We start from the raw sequence: 21,746 nt of genomic DNA on the forward strand, positions 1-21,746 counted from the left end.
CGACTTGCCCAAAGTCACACAGCTGACAATTGGCGGAACCAGGATTTGAACCCATGACCTCTGACTCCAAAGCCCAGGCTCTTTCCACTGAGCCACGCTGCTTCTCAGCATTTATTGAGGGATCTGAGTGGGGAAGTCAGAGGAGCCAAAGAAAAGTTGGAATTTCAGATTCTAGGAAAGATTTAGATGTCGAACGGTCACTACATAGAGAGTCTGGTCATTGTCTCTTCCAAATCATCCCACAACCCACCAAGATCGACTCCTACATGGCAAAGGAAAGGTACAGTGCTCTGCACACAGTAAGCACTCAATAAATATGATTGAATGACAAAGGAACTTAGCTTGGAGGTTTTCCATCTGTCATCCAGTCGGCTTGAGGCCCCATGACCCAATGCCTAAATGGCCATGGTGGGCAGGATGCCGAACAGAAGAGAATTCTGGTTGCCAGGAAGAGCTGGACAACATCTGGATCCTTTTTCCGGGCCAGAATTCTTGGTGGCAACATAAGGAGAAGTTGAGGGACAGGAGGAGAATAGGAACTGTTTCCAAATTAAGCTTTTTCCGGGCTCTTAAACCAAGACTGCAACATGTGGGCAGGCGGAACTGAATTGCCAAGAGAAAGTGAAAGTTCTGATGACTCCATGGCAGACATGCAGGCAGCAGCTGCTTTGCTCTGCCCCTGGCAACTTTCCCTCAATAGGACAGAGTGGGTCTAGGGCTGCTTTGTAGCCCTCTCGTCTAGCTGGAGAGTTGGAAGATTAGGCAGCACAGAGAGCAGCATGGCCTTGTGGAAGAACACAGGCCTAAGAGTCAGAGGACCTGGATTCTAACCCCATGGCTTGGTGGAAAGAACACTGGCTTGGGAGTCAGAGGTCGTGGGTTCTACTTCTGGCTCCACCACTTGTCATCTGTGTGACCTTGGGCAAGTCGCTTAACTTCTCTGTACTTCAGTTACCTCATCGGTAAAATGGGGATTAAGACTGTGAGCCCCACCTGGGACAACCTGATAACCATGTACCCTCCCCAGCTCTTAAAACAGTGCTTGGCACACTTAAATACCATCATCATCTTATTATTATTATTTGCCTGCTGGGTGCCCTTGGGCACTTCTCTGAGCCTTGGTTGCCTTATCTAAAATGGGATTTCAATTCTTGGTCTCCCTCCCCTTTAGACTATGAGCCCCAAGTGGGATAGGCTCTGCGTCCAGCCTGATTTATCTTATATCCACCCCAGCATTTAGTACAGTGCTGGGCCCATATTAAGTGCTTGACAAATACCACAGTAATAATAATTAAGCCTGGATGATTAGACTGTAAGATCCCTAAGTGCAAGGATTACCTTCTTTTATAAACCTCCCACAGGGCTGAGTATTGTGGAAAGTATAGAACTTTAGAAAGTGGATACTTCATCAATACTGACAGATTTAGTTTTAGACTGTGAGCCCACTGTTGGGTAGGGACTGTCTCTATATGTTGCCAACTTGTACTTCCCAAGCGCTTAGTACAGTGCTCTGCATACAGTAAGCGCTCAATAAATACGATTGATTGATTGATTTAGTAATAATAATAATGGTATTTGTTAAGCACTTACTATGTGCCAGGCACTATATTAAGCCCAAGCCCTACTGAGAGCTCACCTCCTCCAGGAGGCCTTCCCAGACCGAGCCCCTTCCTTCCTCTCCCCCTCGTCCCCCTCTCCATCCCCACATCTTACCTCCTTCCCTTCCCCACAGCACCTGTATATATGTATATATGCTTGTACATATTTATTACTCTATTTATTTTACTTGTACATATCTATTCTATTTATTTTATTTTGTTAGTATGTTTTGTTTTGTTCTCTGTCTCCCCCTTTCAGACTGTGAGCCCACTGCTGGGTAGGGACTGTCTCTATATGTTGCCAACTTGTACTTCCCAAGCGCTTAGTACAGTGCTCTGCACACAGTAAGCGCTCAACAAATACGATTGATGATGATGATGATGATGATTACGCACTAGGGTAGATACAACCAAATTGAGTTGGACACAGTCCTTGTCTCAAGTGGGGCTCACAGTCTCAATCCCCATTTTACAGATGACGTAATTGAGGCACAGAGAAGTGAAGTGACTTGCCCAAGGTCACACAGCAGACAAGTGGCAGAGCCAGGATTAGAACTCATGATCTTCTGACTAATATGATCAGAGTGAAGAAGGGAAGGGAACTTAAGTTAGGTGAGGGGCTCAGGCATTCAGTTCCAAGTCAGCCCCTCTAAAAGTCTGGACCGACATTGGTTTGAGAGGTCAAGAAAAGCACGCCTAATGGAGAATGGACCAGCTCTGCTCGCTGCCTGGTCCTGCTCAGGGCTGGCGATGCAAGGATTGTGGGAGAAGATGCCAGGGAGAGAAGAGTTTCCTTCAAACTGACTCTGCTCTCCTCCTCCAGCTGAGTCAAGCATCTAGAACAGAGTACTTTAAACGGTGGAGGGCCCCTGGGGGTTGATGTGGAAAGAGAAATGAGAAGAATTAAGCGCCACCCCCACAGAGTGAAGTGGCAGGGAAGCAGGAAGTTATTTCCATCTCTCCCCAGGTTGTCCCCAGCTGGGCAATTCTCCTGCACAATAGGGGATAGGGCTGGAGACTGCAGTGGAGAAAGGATTCAAATGAAGACCCACCCCTGTGAAAAAGCCTAGAAGCCCTGTGTCGTCTTTAAAGCAAGGATGGTTCGGTACCATAATGTCCCAAGCCCCAAAGCCTCCTAAATCTAGAGCAAAGAGCTAGATAATAATAATAATGGCATTTATTAAGTGCTTACTATGTGCAAAGCACGGTTCTAAGCACTGGGGAGGTTACAAGGTGATCAGGTTGCCCATGGGGGGGGCTCACAGTCTTCATCCCCACTTTACAGATGAGGTAACTGAGGCACAAAGAAGTTAGGTGACTTGCCCAAAGTCACACAGCTGACAAGTGGCGGAGCCGGGATTTGAACCCATGACCTCTGTCTCCAAAGCCCGTGCTCTTTCCACTGAGCCACGATGACCTCTGCTATCATTATTTCCCTCGGAATTTGGCAGATCTGAAGAGAGAATGAAAGTGGGGGAACAGGGCAGGGGGCTCACACAAGGCAGCAAAATAGACCCTTATTTTGGAGAGCTCCCTGCATCTTGGCCAGCAGTGCTCTTGGAGCCCCTGATAGCCTCCCCCTGTTCCCTCCCAATACCCCATTAGAACAGTCTAGACCTCAGGGACCCCTCAGGTAAGTTTACTCTTCACTACGAGGCAGAGATGCATCAGGTTCCAGGTGTCCTAGATTGGGAGCCCACCAACTACACTGGAGGATGGACAGGAAGAACATGAGATAACTGATTCGAGGACATTTCTTCTAAGGGAATCTGCATCTGCTTCTAAGCTCCTGACAGTCTCTCAAACCCCCTCAATACCCACTGACTGAGGAACTCAAAGCATTTGATATATTTTCCATTCACTAATTCTTACAGTGTCTGCAACCTCATTCCAGGCGTAAGGAAACTGAAGCTCAGAGAGATCACTTGGAGAAGTGGAGTAGCACAAAACCAAGGCACAAGTGGAAATTTAGACCTTCTGGAGACTGATATTGGCTCCTCCAAATTCACTGGTCATCTTGAGGCCTGCTGGTGGCCCTCTCCTCCCCTCTTAAAGGGCTTAAAGGCTTAGTGGAAAGAGGATCTGGGTTCTAATCCTGGCCCCACCTCTCATCTAATCTTGGACAAGTCACTTAACTGCTCAGTGCCTCAGTTTTCTCATCTAAAGAGTGCGGATTAAATCCTACTCCCTCCTACTTAGACTCTGAGCCTTATGTGGGACAGGGACTGTGTCCAACCTGAGTATCCCGTATCTACCCCAGTGTTTAATACAGTGCGTGGCAAATAGTAAGTGCTTAACAAATACAAAAAATAATCACCTTATTACTCTAGTCTCCCCAGAAAGAAAGGAGGAGGAAAGAAGGGCTTTCAATTAGTTCAAGGAAAAGCAACCCAATCTCTAAGCCAGCTCAATGACTAGTCTATTTGTGGAAGCGATTGCATTTCTGCCTTTGGAAGCTCCAACTGGCTTTGAATCTTCTGCAGATGCCACATGGGGCTTGATGACTGAACCCCCAGCAAAGTCACACACACAGGCACAAACCCATTCCTCGCTCACTGACCGGAAACTACAGCCTTCCCCAAACAGAGCTCCATCTCCTGGACCTCCTGACCAACAATTCCTCTGGCCTCCTTCCAGGTCTGAAGTCAGGAAACTAATTCTGGAGCGGCTGTAGCCTAGGAAGGTGGAATAGATACGCTGCTCTCAAGAGCTGAACAAGAAACCGCCAAGCTCTCCCAACTCCCGGCTCAAGGCACCCAGCGGACCAGCTCTATCATCCTCAAAGCTTCCTGGAAGGCAAGAAGTGTGCAGGGATTCCCCTTTGTGAGACCAGAGGTGAGTGGGAGGGAATTTCTAGGATGGATCAGTAGGGGATTTGGGATTTCCACCATCTGATTCCTGAGAAAGGGGTAATCAAAGGGAACCAAACTGACCACCGGGACAGGGGTCCTACTCCATTCCAAGGCAAAGTAGACCCAGAGGGGTGGGCGGCCTTCAGCCCTGACTGGCTGCAAGTCTCAAAAGAAAGTAAATAGCTTAATGTGGGCAGAGGCATCTGCAGGTGGAAACCATCCTTTCAGCACTCTTTGAATCCTGTACGCTAATAATAATAATAGTTATTATTATTACTACTATGGTACTTGTTAAGCACTTACTATGTGCCAAGCACTGATCTCCTACTACAGTCCAGCCCACATGCTTCACTAGAGAAGCTACTGCTACTATCTCACCACTGATCCCTTTTCCCACATCCTCCCTCTGGCCTGGAAATCCCACCCCCTCCATATACATACACCAGGTCACCACTCTCCCCACCTTCAAAGCCTTATTTAAGGTCACATCTCCTCCAAGAGGCCTTCCCTGATGAAACCTTCCTTTCCCCGGCTCCCTCTCCCTTCTGCATTGATATTCGCACCACAGTACTTACATAAATATCTATAAATTATCTACTATAAATTATTTATTTATATTAATGTCGGTCTCCCCCTCTAGATCGTAAGCTTGCTATGGGCCTACCAACGCTGTTATACTGTATTCTCCCAATCATTCAGTACAGTGCTCTATACAAAGTAAGCACTCAATAAATGCCATTGATGATGATGATGGGGTAGATATGAATGAATCAGATTGGATACTGTTCCTGTCCCATATAGGACTCACAGTCCAAGTAGGAAGGGCCAAACTTCTCCATTCATTCATTCACTCAATCATACTTATTGAGTGCTTACTGTGCGCAGAGCACTGTACAACATATAGCAAGTTGGCAACATATAGAGATGGTCCCTACCCAACAGCGGGCTCACAGACTAGAAAGGGGAGTTTCTACCTCCCCAGACTAAACTCCTCTGTCCTCTGTCGAAGACCTACTGGCATAGACGTAGATTAGGTGTCACCCTTTCACTTCCTCAAGCCTTGTTCTCTCTTCACTGGGCTCACAATACGATGTGGCTGAGGAGCCTCCAGAGGAGGGGAGGGAACCCTGCCAGAACAAGTGGGGCAGGACAGGGCAGCCTTGGATGGAAATCTTCACGGGGTGTCTGCCTAAAGATGTCCCCTTCTGGTTTAGAACAGGCTACCTGCCAAGCCCTGGGATGGCCTCTGAGGCTTCTCCAGAATAACTTCATCTGGAGCATTCAACCGTCCGGGGGAATGGAAGTGAACCATCCTTGCCAGGTTCCACCCCCCAGCCCCATCCTAGGCCACGGAGCGAGGGACCCCGGGAGCCAAGCTGGCTACCCTTCTGCAGGCGGCCTTCCCGGCCTGGAGTGAGTTAGCTCACTCTCTCCAGCAAAGACGATGTGAGGATTGCATTCATTAGGGAAAATGCAGTCCCTTAGCCAAAGGAGAGGCCCTGCCTGAAGCCAGGAATTCCACCCAAGAACCTTTCTGGAAAGCAGTGGTGGAGATGGGATCCTGACACAACCCCCGGCTCTGCTATCTCAGAATGATATTTATGAAGCACTTACTATGTGCAAAGCACTGTTCTAAGCACTGGGGAGGTTACAAGGTGATCAGGTTGTCCCACGGGGGGCTCACAGTCTTAATCCCCATTTTACAAATGAGGGAACTGAGGCCCAGAGAAGTGAAGTGACTTGCCCAAAGTCACACAGCTGACAATTGGCGGAGCCAGGAGGCTAACCAACTCCTTTAAGTAGAGCCTCCTGGGCTCAAGGGGTGTCAGCGTGACACTAAAGAGGGCAGAAAGAAGGGCCTGGGTCCCTAACAGAAGTTGGAGAGGAAGCAAAATGCTTTTCTCCCCAACAGAGCGGGGCAGGCTGAATAAAGGCCCCTTAAAAAGAGAGAAGCATTTGAAACTCAGGCTAGGAGCCCATTCCATGTAGCCAAAGGGCTCGGCATTCCCGGGGTGGCCCACGTTGAGTGCCACGTGATGGGCTGGACCAGGGAATAGAAAGGGGAGTCAGGGAAGGCTACAAAGGGTGGGGTTACAGTTTTAGGGCTCCTCTGGAACAGGACAGCGAAGGAAGCTGTGATGTAGGCCAGGTTGATCTGGAGCCATCCTCTGGTGTTTCCCCCAGGGGAGAGCCGTCTAATTAACCGAACGAAGCACAGAATCGCACGGCTTCAAATCGGTGCAGCTGAACACAGCCTTCTTGGCAGGCAGAATGCTGCAGCATCAAAATAAGGCATTGGGCTTGGCTGGGAGCCAGGGGCAAGCTGGGGGAGCAGGATAGAGAGGAGGGGGAAAGCAGCATGGCCTAGGGGATACAGCATGAGCCTGGGCGTCGGAAGGACCTGGATTCTGATCCTAGCTTTGCCACTTGTCTGCTGTGTGACCTTGGGCAAGTCATTTTACTTCTCTGTGCCTAAGTTACCTCATCTGGGATCAATACTGTGAGCCCCATGTGGGACAGGTTGACACAGTTCAACCTGATTAACATGGACCCCATCTTAGCACTTAGTACAGTACCAGGCACACAGCAAGTACTTAAATACCAAAAAAACCAAAAGCAACCCCACCCCCGTGCCCCCAATCCCCTAAATTCCCTATCTCTGGAATTCCCTTCTTAACTGCATCCTGGCCTCCTTCCCCTTGGCCACCTTTCTCCTTGCCAAGACCCTTCCGATGGCATCCCCCACCTTACCTCCTTCCCTTCCCCACAGCACCTGTATATATATATATATATATATATATATATATACATATATATATATTTGTACATATTTTTTTACTCTATTTATTTATTTATTTATTTTATTTGTACATATCTATTCTATTTATTTTATTTTGTTGGTATGTTTGGTTTTGTTCTCTGTCTCCCCCTTTTAGACTGTGAGCCCACTGTTGGGTAGGGACTGTCTCTATATGTTGCCAATTTGTACTTCCCAAGCGCTTAGTACAGTGCTCTGCACATAGTAAGCGCTCAATAAATACAATTGATGATGATGATGATCACAGCCTTTGGTTAGATGGAACCAAATAAGGTTTCCGGACTGGTCTGACTAAGGACCGTGGAACTGTTGTGGAGGAACTTTGCATCTTCACCGATCCCTGCAGATTCCCCCTCAACCGGGGAGGAGAGGCTTGGCCCAAGGTGGCCTGCTGAATCAGGGGCCTCTTCCCGCTGCCTGTCCGGCACCCCAGGAGTGCTCACAATAGACTTGGGCCCGCTCTGATAAGGCGTGGTCAAACCTCCACTGCCTGCCGCGTGCCTCGTAACCGGTTACTTCATTTCCAAAAAGCGGGGGTTGCGTTTCCCCGGGAAATCAGAGATCTGTGCACAGCCAAGCCTTGGCACCCATCCCTGGCAGCTGATAGTTGTGGCTGTGCCAGGCAGTTAGAGAGAAAGAAGCCGCCTTCGGCCCACCCACCCATTTAACTCTTTAAATGTGGCAAGGGAAGCAGGGAAGCCACGATAGGTAGGAGGAGCTCCACCATGAACCCAGGGTCAGAAGTTTCACTTAGTTTTTGTCCTTGTCATCTAACGACCTAGCTCCTTCTCCACTGATTGTTCAAGTCCAGGAGAGTGATCCTGATAGATCCTGATAGAATGGCAGGCAAATCTGACTTCTGAATGAGGGAGTCCCTTGAAACCAACTGGGCCTGACAAGGAATGGGAACACAGTGACTGAAACCAAGGTCTTTTCCAAAGTTGAGCAGGTAGGACTGTGGGAGGAAGGGTCCTGGGAACTGAATAGAGAGGCAGTGTGGCTCAGTGGAAAGAGCCTGGGCTTCGGAGTCAGAGGTCATGGGTTCAAATCCCAGCTCTGCCAATTGTCAGCTGTGTGACTTTGGGCAAGTCACTTCACTTCTCTGGGCCTCAGTAACCTCATCTGTAAAATTGGGATTAAGGCTGTGAGCCCCCCGTGGGACAACGTGATCACCTTGTTACCTCTCCAGCGCTTAGAACAGTGCTTTGCACATAGTAAGCGCTTAATAAATGCCATTATTATTATTATTATTATTGAACTGGCTTTGGAGAGTGGCAAATTACAATTTCATTTAAGACTGAATATAGCTGAGTAATCCTCCAACTTGGTTTCGCCATGCATGCCATCATCACCAGAGAACTTGGCAATCACTGTCATTCCCCTCACTGATGAGCTTCCCCTCCTGGGAAAGAGGGAGGGTTATTTCACCATTTCTTGCAAAACACATCCAACCATCACACGTGAGGACTGCAGATTATAGTAACTTGTGGCAAGCTAGTGACTGCCCTTATTAGACAACACCCAGATGACCCCCATTATCCCATTAGCTGGTGATTTACTCTTTTCGTTAATTTTCAGGAAGCATCTTGGAGATTTTCCCCCAAAGTTCCCAGTTCCAAAAGAGAAAATCTCCAGGTAACACACTGCAAACAGCTAGGACCCACATTATCCCAAAATTTGCCACTTGGGAAAGACTGAGGAGGCACTGAGGCTTAGTGGATAGAGCACGGGAGTCAGAGTGGGAGTCTGAAGGACCTGGGTCCTAAATCCCAGCTCTGCCACTTGTCTGCTGTAAAGACCTCGGGTAAATCTCAACTTTTCTGGGCCTTGGTTTCCTCATCTGTAAAATGGGGATTAAAACTGTGAGCCGTATGTGGGACATGGACTGTGTCCAACCTGATTAGCTTGTATCTACCTCAGTGCTTAGTACAGGTCCCTGGCCCATATTAAGTGCTTAACCAATATGATAAAATAAAAAACAACCTCCCCCCCTTCAAAAACCCAAAAACAGTTATGGCTGTGCTGGTGATCAACTATTTTAGATCTGTAGGCCTTATCTAAGCAGAAAAACTCCCTAAACCTCCTCGGAGAAGTGAGAATGTTTATGCTGAAACTCAGAGGGCTTAGCTTAAGAGGGGTCACTTCTGATGGCCTGGTTCTGGCCCAGCGTTATAGCACCCTGATGGCTTCAATCAATCAATCAATCGTATTTATTGAGCGCTTACTGTGTGCAGAGCACTGTACTAAGCGCTTGGGAAGTACAAGTTGGCAACATATAGAGATGGTCCCTACCCAACAGTGGGCTCACAGTCTAGAAGGGGGAGACAGAGAACAAAACAAAACATATTAACAAAATAAAATAAATAGAATAGATATGTACAAGTAAAATAAATAGAGTAATAAATACGTACAAACACATATACATATATACAGGTGCTGTGGGGAAGGGAAGGAGGTAAGGCGGGGGGGATGGAGAGGGGGAGGAGAGGAAGAAGGAGGGGGCTCAGTGTGGGAAGGCCTCCTGGAGGAGGTGAGCTCTCAGTAGGGCCTTGAAGGGAGGAAGAGAGCTAGCTTGGTGGATGTGGGGAGGGAGGGCATTCCAGGCCAGGGGGATGACGTGGGCCAGGGATCGACAGCGGGACAGGCGAGAACAAGGCAAGGTGAGGAGATTAGCGGCAGAGGAACGGAGGGTGCGGGCTGGGCTGGAGAAGGAGAGAAGGGAGGTGAAGTAGGAGGGGGAGAGGGGATGGACAGCCTTGAAGCCCAGGGTGAGGAGTTTCTGCCTCCTCGTTCTCCTTCATCTCGCTTTCTGCCCAGAGACATTCCCTGTGGGACTGTAGGATGTCTTCTAGACTGTGAGCCCACTGTTGGGTAGGGACCATCTCTATATGTTGCCAACTTGTACTTCCCAAGTGCTTAGTACAGTGCTCTGCACACAGTAAGCGCTCAATAAATGCGATTGAATGAATGAATGAATAAATACGATTGAATGAATGAATGCATGTCTGATCAGATCCTGCCTTAGACCTTGGCTGGGTCTCAACAGAGATGGAGGTGACCACATAGTTGAGGATTGCAAAGCTCTTATGAGAACCCAGAGGCATTTCTGGGTATTCACAGCTCTTCAACTTTCTCTTCTTCCTGCAAACCAGGAGGAAGAGACATGCCAACTAGCACATTTGAACACAGGGAATTTTCCCAAGAGTCTCTCCTCTCCCAGAAGCCTCAGCAGGTTTTTGTGGGTCCATTTATAGCAGAGCCTGGGGAAGTTGCGGCACCAGAGTCCTCGGTGGATAGTGCCATCTGCTATTTCTATATCCACTCTGTGCTGAACACACTTCGCTCTCAAACGACAGGGTTAGAAGAAGCTGGGCAGCTTTATTCATTCGCTATTTGTCATGGTCCCGTACCTGGGGAAAACTCAGGGCTCCCACCAGAGAGGTAGGGCAGTGAATGACAGCACCCATCTGGGCGAGTCAAGATGGTTATTCTACCAGGAGACACCCCCCCTGCTTCCCCCGGCTCTTTAGCATGGATCCAGGCCAGGGGCCGGTTTGCCTCAAATCTTTCCACCCCGAAACACAAAACACTCCTATACCAAATTCTCACTGACCCTCTCACTGGGTTGGAGAGAGAGAAATGGCCAGTCTGAAGGAGAGATGGTGCTGCCCACCAAGGCCCCTTTATCTCATCTTCCCCCCAAATCCTCTCCTCCACTTAAAAATGTCACAATCCTCCCTGCCCCTGAAGTTCGCAGTTGCACAATGCCCTCAATTCCTTCCTCTCTTTCTACCTCCACAACTGAGTCATCACAACATCCCCTAGGACTTATTTACAATCTCATATACCCTGTTACTTAAATGCTAACTCACGTGCACATTCCCTGTTTCATTCAATCGTATTTATTGAGCACTTACTGTGTGCAGAGCACCGTACTAAGCTCTTTCTTTTTTCTACCTGGAAATTGTTTTAGTGTCTGATTCCCTGGATAGAATGTAAGCTCCTTGAGGTCAGGAACCATGTCTTACTAACTCTGTTGTACTCTCCTAAGCATTTAGCACAATGCTTTGCACACAGTGGGGGCTCAGTAAATAATACTGATTGACTGCTCACCTGTGCCCTAAACAGACCCACTGAGAAGCTCCTAGAAAATCTTTCTCCCTTCCAACATGAGCCATCCAAGGTCAAGCTACAGTCAAAACTCCAAAGCTGGACAGAGAAGTGGCAATGGAAACAGCAGCGCCCATGGGCCTGGGAGACAGAAGACCTGGATTCTAATCCTGCTATGTGACCCTGGGTGAGTCATTTAACTTCTCAGTGCCTCTGTTTCCTCAACTGCAAAGTGGGGATTCAATACTTGTTCTCCCTCCTACTTAGACCATGAGACCCCTGTGGCATAGGGACTTTGTCCAACTTGGGTGATCTGTATCTATCCCAGCACTTGGAACAGTGTTTGACACAAAATAAGCACTTAACAACTACCATTAACCACCCCCACCAAAACAAAAAAGCTAAAAAACTCAAAAACCACTTTCAGAAGTCGGAACTATAGGACTGACAGGCCCTGCCGGAATGCCCTAATAGTGTCGCAATGGACTGAAGCTGTTGTTGTTGTCTTTGTTTTCCCTCAGAGCATTACTCTGCATACTTTAGGCATTATCAATACTATTAATTGACTGTCTGGGAGCTCAAGAGAGTGATGATGGAGGTGAACCCCTTGGAAGGAGTATCTGGCTCAGTTCTGTAAGTCTTTCCTTGTTTAAACCAGGCTCGATAGCAGGGGAAGATGAGCAGAACATGGTGATAGGAATAGAGAAACAGTATGGCCTAGTGGGTAGAGCATGGGAATAGGAATCAGAAGGATATGGGTTCTAACCCCTGGCTCCCCCTCTTGCCTGCTGTGTGTCCTTGGGCAAGTCACTTCATTTCTCTGTGCCTCAGTTACCTCATCTGTAAAATGTGAATTTAAGACTGTGAGCCCAATTTGCTGTATCTCCCCCCAGCACTTAGTTCAGTGCCTAGCATACAGGAAGTGCTTACTAAATACCACAATTGTTATTATTATTTTTACTATTAACAGGAAATCTGTCTAGGACCCCAGCTGAACGTCAACAAACGGAACGGATGTGACCACCGATCATCTTGGTCATGGAGGGATCTGATGACATCTGATGCCAACTTGTACTTCCCAAGCGCTTAGTACAGTGCTCTGCACACAGTAAGCGCTCAATAAATACGACTGATTGATTGATTGATTGATTAGAGAAGCAGCATGGCTCAGACCACAGCTCGTCTTGGTCACGGAGGGGTCTGATGACATTACAGAAGCAGCGTGGCTCAGTCGAAAGAGCATGGACTTTGGAGTCACAGGTCATGGGTTCAACTCCCGTTTCTGCCAATTGTCAGCTGTATGACTTTGGGCAAGTCACTTCACTTCTCTGTGCCTCAGTTACCTCATCTGTAAAATGGGGATTAAGACTGTGGGCTCCCCCGTGGGACAACCTGATCACCCTGTAACCTCCCCAGAGCTTAGAACAGTGCTTTGTACATAGTAAACGCTTAATAAACGCCATCATTATTATTATTATTGCTGAGGCTATAGTCTCTGTGCTCCCTGTAGCAGGCCCCCAGGAAGTCTGTCCGGAAACCAAACTAGGATTCCAGATCAGACAGTATCCTAGCCCAGCAGACGGAAACCCAACAGCCCCTGCCACTTCCTCTGCTAGCTCTGACTGTGGCCTTCCCTGAGTGAGGTGCTGCTTCATTATTCAGAATCCAAAGAGAGGCTTTCGCTTGCCAGCCAGAAAGCCGAACAGCTGAGACGGCGATTTTGACAAGTCACTGCTGCAGTCTTTTGATCCAGGAAAGGGCCTGGGAAAATCAGAGGCCCGAGTTGAGGGTGCCGGGGTGGGGAACACTTTATCTTTGAAACCCCAAGGCTTCCTGGCTGAAACCACAAATCAGGATATAACCACTAAGGCTACGCTGCTGCCCTTAGGTCTCTGAAAAAAACCATAGTCAGCCCCTCTCTTGGAAAGCTTGGGAAGGGTGCAAAGATAAGCAGAATAAGAAGCAGCGAGGCCTAGTGGAAAGAGCCTGGACCTGGAAATCAGAGGACCTGGGTTCTAATTCTGCCTTTGCCAATTGCTTGTTGTATGACCTTGGGCAAGTCACAGCTTCTCTGTGCCGCATTTTTTCTCAACTGTAAAATGGGGATTCAATACCTGTTCCCCCTCCTACTCAGATTGTGAGTCCCATGGGGGGCAGGGACTGCGTTCAACCTGATTAACTTGTATCTACTGCAGCGTTTACAATGGTGGTTGGCACATAGTAAGTGGTCAATATAATAATAATGATAATAAAGGAAGGGGAATGGAAGGAGAGATGATGGAGTTGAGGCAGTGGGGAGACTAAATCAGAGTTGGAAGGATCCACAATTCCTCTAGACCATAAAAATCCAATGGATTAGGAGGCAGGAGGTTGCAATTCTATCACCAGCTCCAACCCCACTGATTGTGTGACTTTATCTGGGACACAGAGCAGTTAAGAGACTTGCTCAGTTCCCCAGTCTGGTTCCTGCCCATGCCTGAGGACTGACAGAGAGATGTTGGAAGGTGTCTACGATGGGCCAGGAGCTCCTTGGAGATTACAGACAAACTCAGAGTAGCACTGTTGTTACTACTGATACTGTTATTAGTGAGTTGATTACAATTCCAGCCCCGGCTATCCTGAGCCCTCACCGAGTGACTGAGGAGAACTGGTTCAAACTTTGGTTTCTTTCCATGCTGCAGTGTCTGGAATTTGCTTTGAATTCTTTAAATGAGAGATCAGGAAAGCAGGACATTGCAGAGCGGAGGCTGTCGGGGGATTCCGCCGCTGGCTGACCCTGAGTGGTCCCCTTCCCCTCTTGGGTGCCTCATACCCCCCTTCAAGTCAGAGGAGAACAATCATCCATGCTGTCAGGGAACTGAGAGGCTGAATGAGATCGTATTCACTGGTGGCGCTTTTGGGGTCTTTGGGGAGAGGGACAGCTGAGCGCAGGGCCTGCAAACCAGGCCTCTAAAACACAAAACTTGAGCAAGAGCTGGTGTCCCTTTCCACAGAACTCCCCTCACTGCCTCAACTCCTGAGGGTCCAGATCACAACCTGGCTGCTGGGAGAAAAGAACATAGGGCACTTCCACAGTTTCCCTTTTTTTTTTTTGGTATCTGTTAAGCACTTACTATGTGCTAGGCACTATACTAAGCACTGGGGTAGCTTGTATCTTAGAGGTGTCCAACGTGGTAGGGACCGTCTCTATATGTTGCCAACTTGTACTTCCCAAGCGCTTAGTACAGTGCTCTGCACACAGTAAATGCTTAATAAATACGATTGAATGAATGAATGAACACAGTCCATGGTCCACATGAGGCTCAAAGTCATTTTCTAAGAATAACTCCTTACCCCCACCTGTCTCTCCACTGTGGTATATTGCAAGAGGGGAGGGACAGCTTGGAATATCTTACATTCACCCAAATCCACCTCTGCCTGGAAGATGCTGTCCTCTGTTGCAGATGGGGGAAAACACCGGCTCAAATTCTGAGACTCGGATCTAATTGATCCCTCCCCCTCTCAGAAGCTGGTCAACCCCAGACCTCCCCAATGGAGTCAGCGGGGGTCTCCCAAGGGGGCCAGGGTGCTCTAAAGAAGGATGGGAGAGGAAGGGAAAGGGAAAAGAGGAGGTTTCCACTCTGCTTTCAATCCTTCCCACTTTGACGGAACAGGGATTGGGCACGGAAACCCTCCTTTGCCTCAGGGGGTTGGAAACCAGCCAAAGGCTACACATGAAATCAAATCCAGACAGAGCCTTGGGCCCCATGCCTAGTGACAGATGGCTCTCGTCCTTCTGCATGGTGTCAGTGGGGTTGAGGAGGAGGGAAGGACAAAGTGCTGTTTCTGTACTGAGGGGGTCCAGCTAAAATGGAAGGTGTGCCCCATTTTCCTCCCTCCCCCATTCCTTCTTGGCTCCAGTCTCAAGGGCAAAAGTCACAGTTAAATCTCAGGCCCTCAGTCTCCCTCTCTTCTCAACTACTGCCGCCGCCCCCACCCGCACCCCCCAGCTCCCGCCCTTGAAGATAGACATGGTGGGCGGAAAGGAGACACAGATTTACATTTGTAGCTCAGAAAAGCAGCATTTTAGCAACATGCCTCTCCCAGATCACCCTCCCAGGGCATTCACAAGGTTGTGTTTTTAACCCTCTGACCTCCTGAGACCTGCAGTCCTGGGAGGGGCAAGAACCCACACACGGCCAATAATTACACTGCTCCTACCCTCCCTCAGCCCCCTCGTTCCCAGAAATCTCATCCCAGTCAGACATTAATCGTTCACATCTTCCTGACCCGCTGGGAGGTGGGGGCAGGGATGGAGTGTTGATGGCAAGACATTACTCACCCTATTCTACAGACCAGGAAATTGAGGTCCGGGGAAAGGGAGTTATTTATTCCATGCTTCCAGCAAATTGGTCTGAGGCGAAGACTCTAAGGCTTCGAATCCAAATCTGAAGACTTCCACGGGGAGTCTGCTCAGGTCCCAGCTCTCAACTCATGGGTCGGTGGAGGTTGGTCTCAGCACTGACTGTGGGGCTTCTGTTTACTTGACGACTGGGCTGGGCAGAGGGACTCTCTCTAAGACCTTCTGATGTCTGTGCCAGGAAGCACAGGGAGCAGGTAAGCCTGGTCTCTGGCCCTGTAAGACGAACATTTTCCCTCCTCCTCCTCCCTCACCCGCCCATACAGGACAAGCAGCAGTACATTCCTGTCAGGGTCCGCCCCCAAACAGCCCTGCACCTGGCAGAAGCTGCTGGCTGCCTCTGCTCATCACTTACCCTGCCATGGGTGGGGTTTTTCGACAGGAGAAGCATCTCCACCTGGGTGTTTAGTTTGGAAAGCGACCCATGGTGAAAATGTTCAAGCGTGCTGACTGAAACCATCCAGAGGTGTGCACGAAGTGAACAAAAGTCAAAGCTTGCCCTGTGGGGAGGAGAGGGCAGCACAGGGTTCTCTCCCGCAGCCCAGAGGTCTGGGCAGCCGTACTGTGAACAGAGCCATGTTGGCGGCTGATCCCAAACTGGACATTCCCCACATTCTCCCCTTCTAATAATAATAATAATGATGGCATTTGTTAAGCGCTTACTTTGTGTAGAGCACTGTTCTAAGCGCTGGGAGGGAATACAAGCTGATCAGATTGTCCCACGTGGGGCTCACAGTCTTCATCCCCATTTTACAGATGAGGTCACTGAGTCTCAGAGAAGTTAAGTGACTTGCCCAAGGTCACACAGCAGACATGTGGTGGAGCCGGGATTCAAACCCATGACCTCTGACTCCAAAGCCCGGGCTCTTTCCACTGAGCCATGCTGCTTCTAGACTGTAAACTCACTGTGGGCAGGGGGTGTGCCTGTTTATTGTTATAGCTTACTCTCCCAAGCGCTTAGTATGGTGCTTTGCACACAGTAAGCACTCAATAAATATGACTGAATGAATGAAAGAAACCCCAGCTGGGGCCGGGCCATAACCAAAGGGAAGGAATCACAGATTGAGATGCTGGGGGCTCTGCAGACCCCTCTGCTCTCGGCAAATCACGCAGCAGGAGGCTGAACTCAAGCTATATCTGGGAGGGAAATAAATGACTGATTTGCGGATGAGACCAGAGTCCCCTGCCCCTGTCAAGACTTGGGGGAACAAAGGCCTGGATTAAAAACCAGGATCAGCCCAGCTCTGGGCCCCAGGAGACTTGGGATCCAGTTCTGGTTCTGTCGGTTGGGGCTGGGCCATCAGTGGCGGTTCCTGACCCAATATGCATCTAGGGCGTTCCACAAAGGGAGGACACTGAAAAATAATTGGCTAATATGGGCGGCAAAGACTTCTGCTGCCAAAGGAATTTCCCGCTGGGTTGTGGTGTTGGGCATTTCATCCACACTCTACTGTGGTCGCTTTGCCCAAAAATGAGCTCTGCATGTAGAAAAAAGAAATCCTAGCATGCACTTTGTGATGTGCCACACCCTTGCTGGCCCTGCAAACCACTGGCACTAAAATCAATTCCTTGCGCAGGTCCTGAAGTCTCAGGACTGAGCCCTGCCAATGTTCTGGGCTGGAGGATCCGTCCTCAGCGCTTGGTAGAGTACGACAGACACATTCGGGGGTCGGGGGGAAGGGGAATTTGACAATCTAATGGGGGAGACAGGCAGAGCCAAATTACAGTGTTTACCAAGAGTGGCAGCAGAGGGAAAAGCAAAGATACAACCGATATCTCTGGAAGATCTGGAGTGTAAGGACCTGTCAACTCCCCACCCACTTATCAGGGAGCTGAAGGGATTTACATTTTTTTTTCCTTAGCTCTGAGTTTCCCGTATGGAATGCTCTAACCTATGTGTTAAGTAAAGCTGGCACCCACTTAGGACGAATTGCCCTGTTGTTTTATACACCAGGGCAATCAATACATTGACCCATAAGGCACATGTTTTGGCAATGAGATCAGCTGGAGTTGCCTGTGCCAACCAAAAAGTACCTCCCAGGTTCACTTCTGGTATTTTTTTTAATTTCATAGAAATTGTGTGCATATATGTGTGATTGTGTGTGCCGGCATAAGCCCAGTGCTCTGAATGCTATATAGGCAGTTGGAACTGTGACTTTTGGGCATTTGATAGCCACCCAACCCTCCACCCCACAGCACTTACATCCATATCTATAAATTATAAATAATTATGTCTCTCTCCCCCTCTGGACTGTAAGCTCATTGTGGGCAAGGGAAAGCATAATCAACTCTATCACACTGTACTTTCCCAAGTGCTTAGTACAGTGCTCTGCACATAGTAAGCACTAAAAAACCATTGTCCGATGCATAGGGAAGGACCAGGGTTCTAATCCCAGTTCCACCACTTGCCTGCTGTATGACTTCGGGCAAGTCACTTAACTTCTCTGTGCCTCAGTTACCTCATCTGTAAAACGGGGATTAAGACTGTGAGCCTTATGTGGGACAGGGACTGGGCCCAACATGATTAGCTTGTATGTACCTCGGTGTTTAGTTCAGTTCCCGGCACATAGTAAGCATTTAATAAATACCATCTTCAACCCAGCTCCCACCCAAGGTTGTACTGACAGGATGTGTGGAGAGGGCCTCAGTGCAAAGAGTGGAGTAGAATATCCCCATGCATAATCTCCCCCCTTCCACCATCTGCTTTGTAATTTCCTCCACCTGTAATCTTTTCATTCCTGGCACCCTGACACAAATTGTTGTGGGGGATGGAATAGGGAAGAAGACTGCCCACTCCAGTGCCCTAGAGAAGATGCCCCCTCAGAAAGCCTTGCAAGAGTGGGGAAGAAGGGAGTCTTGATCTTCTATCATGGGGTAAGTGATCCCGGGAGTGGGCAGAGGCAGCGTGTTGAGGCAGCAGCCCTAGCACGAGAGAGGCTGCAGGCAAACGCTCACATGAGGCCCATAGGACGTCAGCCCCCTGCGGAGTCCAAATGTCTCGCTTCGACACGTGGATTTGGAATCCGTTCTCCGGTAAAATAAGTTCCAAGGCAGAAAACAACTGCCTCAACTGTCTAACTCTCCTGCCAAATTCCTCTAACCTCCCTAGGGAGAGGAAGGGGGCAAAACTGTTAATGGCTCAGCCTGATTTTACTTTTCTCAAGAAGGATTGGAGGCCGGAGAGCCCAGCTGCAGCTGCCGGTGCTCCAGACACACAAGGAGACTTGGAAGCCTCAGCCCCTCACTGACACATTCCTAAGAAACCGAAGGGGATTTCGGAAGCAGGAGGGGCTGATGTTGGAAGAGGGAAACACCAAATGAGATTGGGGAGAGAGGTAGTTATTAGGGAAGCCCCAGCAATGAGACCAACGCTTAACACTCAATCTGCCTCCTAGCTCCTGCATGGCTATCAGATGTATTTGTCGAACAGACCCGGGAGGAAACCTGACCTCAAACTGGCAAATCTCTACCATCACAAACTACATTTTGGGGGACGCTCAGTGTGTTGAAGATGTGGTGGGTAGGGCAAAAAGGCTGGGGCAGGTCTCCTGAATTCTGCCCTTCCGCCAGCTCCACCAGCCCACTGAGTGCCTTTCAGGAGAGTCACCCTACTTGAGCCTCAGTTTTTCCGAAAGGAAAATGGACAGGCCCTACTTGGGGTCAATTAGCTAAAAGAGACGGTTGGCTGGGGTGACTAAACGTCGGCTGAAGGCTGCTCTACCACAGGGCGTGATGAGTATCGTCTAAGTAATTTTCCCTCTTCCAAATGAGGCTAACAATGCCAGTGCCCATCTCTAGGGTGTTCCCTTAACGAGACGCCCCGGGGAATTATGGAAGGCGGCACTGGTGGTGCCCGGGCATTGATGCATCTTTTCCAGGAGAACCCAACTGGTTTCCTCCCTCCGGCCCCGCCTCGTGGAATTCCCATGGAAACCTCCTATCAGCACGAGGCAGCAAGAGTTTGAATCGCCCACACGAAACTCCGTTCCCATTAGCTACCCCGCAAGCAGAGAGGTTCAGGGCTTCAGAAAAGGCAGAACCAAATCAAACTTCCCTTCAAAGCCCTACTGAGAGCTCACCTCCTCCAGGAGGCCTTCCCAGACTGAGCCCCCTAATTGATGATGACGATGGCATTTGTTAAGCGCTTACTATGTGCAAAGCACTGTTCTAAGCGCTGGGGAGGTTACAATAATAATAATGATAATAATGATGATGGCATTTGTTAAGCGCTTACTATGTGCAAAGTACTGTTCTAAGCACTGGGGAGGTTGCAATAATAATAATAATAATGATAATGATGATGATGGCATTTGTTAAGCGCTTACTATGTGCAAAGCACGGTTTTAAGCGCTGGGGAGGTTACAATAATAATAATGATAATGATGATGGCATTTTCTAAGCACTTTGTGCAAAGCACTGTTCTAAGCGCTGGGGAGGTTACAATAATAATAATAATAATGATAATAATGATGATGGCATTTGTTAAGCACTTACTATGTGCAAAGTACTGTTCTAAGCGCTGGGTTGGTTACAATAATAATGATGATGATGGCATTTGTTAAGCACTTACTATGTGCAAAGCACGGTTCTAAGCGCTGGGGAGGTTACAATAATAATAATAATGATGATGATGGCACTTGTTAAGCGCTTACTATGTGCAAAGCACTGTTCTAAGCGCTGGGGAAGCTACAATAATAATAATAATAATAATAATAATAATAATGATGATGATGGCATTTATTAAGCCCTTACTACGTGCAAAGCACTGTTCTAAGTGCTGGGGAGGTTACAATAATAATTACAATAATAATTATAATAATAATGATAATAATGATGATGGCATTTGTTCCTCTCCCCCTTCCCCCCCTCCCCATTCCCTCTGCCTTACCTCCTTCCCCTCCCCACAGCACCTGTATATATGTATATATGTTTGTACGTATTTATTACTCTATTTATTTATTTTATTTGTACGTATTTATTCTATTTATTTTATTTTGTTAATATGTTTTGTTTTGTTGTCTGTCTCCCCCTTCTAGACTGTGAGCCCGCTGTTGGGTAGGGACTGTCTCTATATGTTGCCAACTTGTACTTCCCAAGCGCTTAGTACTGTGCTCTGCACACAGTAAGCACTCAATAAATACAATTGAATGAATGAATGAATGAAACAGTCAATTGGCTTGGCTTTTTATTACTGCCCTCCCACGCAAGGGGCAAAGACCAACAGACTTTACTAAGAAAGCAGTTCCAAGTGAAAGCTCTGCAGGATGAGTAGCTACTGGAGAGAGCCAGAAGTCACTGTACCTATAAAACAATAAACGTTTCTTTCTTGAACCTTCTTTTGGCTATCCTGAGGATGGGAGCCGTAGAAAACAAGAAGGAGAAGTGGCTAGGGGTTAGGACAGAGAACTGCCATCACTTAACTCTCCAATGCTGGAGAGTTTGCAATGCTCCAATGCAAAATCACTTTCCCCGACTGGCCACTTGAATGTACAACTCCTTTCCCTCACTTCTACTTTAGAAGAACCTGTGAAAACCTTAAGCTTACTGATCCAGGGTTTAAGGGCTGTGTGGTATGGGGAAGCACAGAGTTCTCCCAAAGCTTCCCAGCTCCCTCCCAACCCCAATATCCACTCTTTATTCTTGGGGATCTCTCAAATAGAGATCACCCACCTGCTTTAAAAATATACCCCCTTCACCTGCTCTTCTGAACTCACCCCTTCCACCTTCAAATAATAAAAAAAAAAGCCCCCAGCAATTTGCATCCACTCTTCCTTCCCACTCGCTCTCTCCTTTCCCACCCATCGTGTTCCCGCTGGGGCTGCGGGCGCAACAAGCAAGCAGTAAGCAGGGGTACAGCACGATATCAGATTCACACAAAGGTTTCTTACATGCGAGACCCATTAGCCAAAGGGCCTACAATACAGTGCCAATGCACAGACCAACAGGCGAGTGCCAGGGTGGCCATTTCA

General features: G+C 48.4%; 1 protein-coding gene across 3 annotated transcripts in view; it reads right to left on the minus strand.

Moving 5' to 3' along the window:
• ST3GAL2 (ST3 beta-galactoside alpha-2,3-sialyltransferase 2) overlaps nucleotides 1-21,746 on the minus strand; it is a 69,867-nt gene that overhangs the window by 24,682 nt on the left and 23,439 nt on the right. The window contains exon 1 of one of the 3 annotated variants that reach the window (XM_038753441.1): nucleotides 15,700-15,929. The exons of the other annotated variants lie outside the window; for them this stretch is intronic. The gene's annotated coding sequence lies outside the window, so the exon portion shown is untranslated. Of the gene's footprint in view, nucleotides 1-15,699; nucleotides 15,930-21,746 lie in introns of those variants that run through there. 3 annotated transcript variants of the gene reach the window in all.

This window comes from Tachyglossus aculeatus, chromosome 11 (assembly GCF_015852505.1).
Source record: "Tachyglossus aculeatus isolate mTacAcu1 chromosome 11, mTacAcu1.pri, whole genome shotgun sequence".
In the NCBI taxonomy this organism is placed as follows: Eukaryota; Metazoa; Chordata; class Mammalia; order Monotremata; family Tachyglossidae; genus Tachyglossus; species Tachyglossus aculeatus.